Genomic DNA, 4,573 nt, shown 5'->3' with positions numbered 1-4,573 from the left:
CTCCTGGCTGAGAGGGCTCTGGATACGTGTTGTAACTGACACGGCTCAGACAGGAATTCTCTGTGGTGAATGTACGGCCGAGCTGTCCTACACACTTAAACACCCCGCACTGGATCTGAGGAGAGGCAGTGAACGCACCAAGTGCTGCAAAACCATGAAAGAGGGGGGGGGGGAGGAGGGGGGGCACACAGGTCAGCCACACACACACCACCACCACCACCACCACTGACTACCGTGGAGTCACACAGGTGCACATTCTGCAATCAGACGTATTCAAAACCACTCAGCCATGTGTGCCACACACACACACACACACACACACACATATATATAAAAAGTTGATTGACGACAGGCAAATTAGCAGCCCAACCTCAATGACAAACATCTGTTCACGCTGCGCAGGACAACACCCATGTCAACATCTGCCACAGATAAAGAGCGGAGGTTTATTATTCTGCAAGAGTTCAGATTTAATGAGAATTCTGGGATATTTGGCCCCGGAGAGGGCGGAAAGACGACAGACGGCGGCGCTAGGTGTCAGGTTACCACGGGTAGGATGAGGACGGGAGTAGGAAAGATAAAAACAACTGCAGTAATGTTTCCCTCTGCCTGTATTTTCTCTCTTTTTTCAGTGGGGGGCGCTGTCAAATTTAACGTGTTAGCTACATTTTTCAAATCAATCTGATAAAAAAAACATTTTTTTAACCCATATAGAAGGAGGCGAACTGAACTGAACGTTCCATAATTTCATCGACGTTTTCACACACACACACACACACATGATCTCATTTACACACACACACACACTGCGGTGAAAAGTTTTCATTTCACCAAAGCACCTCAAGCTTAAAACATCATCTCAGCAGCCAGCGTGCGTTTGAGGCGAGGCTTCAGATGGGCGGGGCCATCAGTGACTGACAGGCCGACTGACACGACTGACAGATGGACGGTGACGAGACCGTGGACCGATTAATACGGTCGAACAGCTTCACCCTCCAAGTTTTGGGAGAGAAACTCGTTACGAACCACCGTCGAGATGAAGGAGTCAAGAAGAATTTTATTTGAGCAAAAAAATTTGTGAAGAATTTTATTTGAGCAAAAAAATTCGATATGCTTCAAAAGTGACAGAAAAAAACCCAATATTTGGAAATTATGATTCATCTTGAGAAAAAAAAAATCTCAAATTGGTGGTTAATTCTGGCTGCTGCGTTCTGAGTCATTTCCGTGTTTCCTGTTATTGTTATTAATCGCTGACTCACGGTGAGATTTTGTATTTTTCCAATTGGCAACGTCCCCAAACCCTGAATTACTGAGTTTCCTGTGGAAAGAAAAAATAGGGCCAATTTTTTTTTTTAATTAAATTACAATGTTTTCCCATGGTTACAAAATCTGTTTATAGCACCCTCAGCTGGAAAGGGGAGGGAATGTTAGCCACGGTCCTGTACGTGCTCTTTGTTTCTAATAAAGGAAAAAATATTCCTGAATATTCAAATCCGACGGGAAATCCAAACAGTAGGAGAGGGTTGGACATCAAAGTGGTTTGTTTTTTGGGGTCACATCCCGTCATTTGCAGAAGGCTGTGGTGCAGTGTGCAGAGCTGCAGGGACGTGGGTGGGATCGGGATCTGTTTGTCATTACCACGAACTCTTTCGCACTTCTCAGCTAATTTAAAGTGTTGATGCCAAAAAAAAAAAAAAAAGTTTCCATGCTGTGAACTTCTGTGGTAAACTTTTAAACTGCTGCTCCATTCCTGCCACTTCTAGACTCCGTGTTTCTTACAGATGGGAAATTCCTGACTTAGCAGAGCAGGATAAAACCTTGGAGCGCGCTCAAATATTTGAACTATTTGTCCAAAATGTTATTTGCACTTGACTGTGGGGTTACTTTATCAAAGCCCACGACCTTTTCCAAACAAAAGGTGCCCCCCCCCCCATCCCCCCTACCCCCACAGTCAGGGGTCTGTTGACAGAAAAGTGCTGCAACAGCAATCAAAAGTTAGCCAGGTGTGAAGAAAGAGAGAGAGAGAAAAAATGAAAATGTTTGCATTTATTCACACCATTGTGAAGAAAGTCAAAAACTGTTTTTTTAAAGGAAATAAATGAAATAAACTATAATTAAAAAATAAAAAAAAAAACCCAAATGCAACCAAATCCACACTGATGGTTTGAAACAAGTGCCTTGTGTTTGGTGAATGAGTCACCTGCCAGACAAAAAGCAGGGTTAAAAGTAGCAACACAAGACGGCCTAAATGAATGCAATCAAATATGGAAGAAGTTTTTTTTTTTTAAGAGGACGAGAAGCAACAGTAACGACTGGGATAAAAGGAAAGAGAAAGAGAGAGAGAGAGAGAGAGAGAGGTTTGTTTCTGCCACTCACCGTGCTCACAAATCCTCCACTCAGTAGAAGTGAGTCAGCTCAGAGTTCAGATGAGGATATGGAAAAGTTGACCCTGTGGGAAGGACCCGACCGACTGACCAGTTTACTGACTCACTCAGTAACCATCTGACTCTCCCTAATGACTGGACGGACAACTGCCCAACCGCCTGAATGTCAACCCGACTGGGCCAAATGTGCCGTTTCACATCCAAGAATAATTCAGGGCATTACAGTGGTGACAGCACGGCTCTCCCACCGAGGTCCTCGTGCCAGAGCTGCCCTGTCACGTCCTGGGCAAAAAAAAAAAAAAAAAAACAAAACCAAAAAAAAACCACAAAAAAAAACAGTCGTCCTTTTTCTTTTTCCCACAGTCTGTGACGAGGAGTAAGAAAAGCTGCGTTCCCACAGAGGTCAGACGTTGGAGATGTGGACTTGACCCACCCGGCTGGCTGACTGGCTGACTGACTGGCTGGCTGGCTGGCTGGTAGGACCAAGCCTCCCTGTCCCTGAAGTGGTCTGCGCCCCTCCGTGGCTCTGCCTCTGCCTCTGCTCCTCTGTTCAGCTGATAAATCACTGTGGAGGGCAGCGGAGCGAGGAGTGGAAGAGTGGAGACAGAGAGAGACTTTCAGGCAGTTGTCCCATGAGATCCACTGTCCATATGAGAGTCTGAAAGGACGCAGTTCTCCTCCTCCTCCTCCTCCTCTTCCTCCTCCTCCTCCTCCTTCCCTCCCTCTCTCTCCTCTCCTCCCTCACTCACTCCCTCCTTTCTTTTCTCCTTCCCTGCCTCTCGTCTTTCACTCCCTCTTTTTTTGTTTTTACAATCTCTACGGAGAAACTCTTATTGGTGAAATTGCATTAGTCTTCACTGAGCAACGACCGGCTCTTAGTGCCTCGCTCTCTCTCTCTCTCTCTCAACCTCTCTCGCTCACTTTTTTTTCCCTTCACATATCTCCTCCAAATGTCTTCCACTTTGCATGTTTACCTACACACACACACACACACACACACACACAAACCTCTCCTCTTCTATTTGAAGCCTTTTCTCGTCCTTCTTTTTTTATCCCTTACAGGAACTGGGTTTTGTTTTTTCTTTTTTTTTCTTTCCTGTTTTGTTTTTTCCGACTCATCAGTGGAGGTGCTGGGATCCTCGTCCACAGGCGGCTCATATTTCTTGAGGCTGAAAGGCATTGATCGTTTGTCTGTTTGCCTTGTAATTGTCTAAAATGTTTACCCGTCATTACATAACTAATGGTCTGCTGCGCCGGGGCAGAAGAGACGGAGAGACGGTGGAATCGCCCCAAAAGATTCATCTGTTAATGAGGAAAGATAAAACTGATTTTTACATTAGTTTGTCATTTTATTTTTTATTCTGTAGAGAAATAGTTTATATACATTATTGTGATTGCTTCACCAGAGAGCTGTTGTCATCGATTTAAATCAGAAATATTGTTTTATTTCCTACAGTAATCAGCCGGCTGACACCACGTTACCACAGGATCAAACGGAAAGACAGAGAAAAACATGTTTTTCTGTCCTTTTTTTTTTTAAAAAAAAAAAGGAAAACAAGTTTGGTATATTTAGAATACATTTTATCATTTTGAACCAAATTGTTTCACAAACTACTTGAATAAAAGCTGATTTTTAATTATGGAATTCATAGTGTAATTATGTCAGAAATGTTATTAATTCACATTTAAATTAATTCACAATACCAGCACGACTTTAGTTTCGAGGCAAAATTACAGTTTTAAACACAACACCTGTAGAATGGGATGAACAACACAGAAACCTCTGGGTGGAGCTTTTCTCCCACCAGTTTTAAAAACTTTTATCCAGGGATTTTTTTGAGCTAATCACCTCATAAGAACAACAACAGAGAGTTTTTATTGGATTTCTGGAGTGTAAACTTCAGGCTAAAATCCAACAAGAGTCCAGACAGAGCTGCTAACATTAGCTGCTAACATTAGCTGCTAACTTGCTCTGACTACAGCGTAAGGAGACGCAGCTACAGTGACTGTTGTGTTTCAAAAAAACCACCAGTTCACGTGTGACTTTTCTCTTCTTCAGTGGTTTTAAATCCACAGCCAGTCGCGTCGGCAGAGCGCAGGCGCCCCCGGTGTTCAACTCTAATCACAGCGTGCCAGTCAAGTCAATGGAGGGCTCACAGTTTTCAGCAGGCAAGTCTAGAGACGACAAA

General features: G+C 43.7%; 1 long non-coding RNA gene across 1 annotated transcript in view; it reads right to left on the bottom strand.

Moving 5' to 3' along the window:
- The window catches only part of LOC112486774 (uncharacterized), a 10,950-nt gene extending 6,611 nt beyond the window's left edge, over positions 1–4,339 (bottom strand). Inside the window, exon 1 of the long non-coding RNA XR_003049250.1 lies at positions 2,377–4,339. This is a non-coding gene — a long non-coding RNA (uncharacterized LOC112486774). The remainder of the gene's footprint in view (positions 1–2,376) is intronic.
- Between the last annotated feature and the right edge of the window lie 234 nt (positions 4,340–4,573).

This window comes from Cynoglossus semilaevis, chromosome 2, assembly GCF_000523025.1.
Source record: "Cynoglossus semilaevis isolate Cse_v1.0 chromosome 2, Cse_v1.0, whole genome shotgun sequence".
NCBI classification, from domain to species: Eukaryota; Metazoa; Chordata; class Actinopteri; order Pleuronectiformes; family Cynoglossidae; genus Cynoglossus; species Cynoglossus semilaevis.
This window is presented reverse-complemented; position numbering and strand designations above follow the sequence as displayed.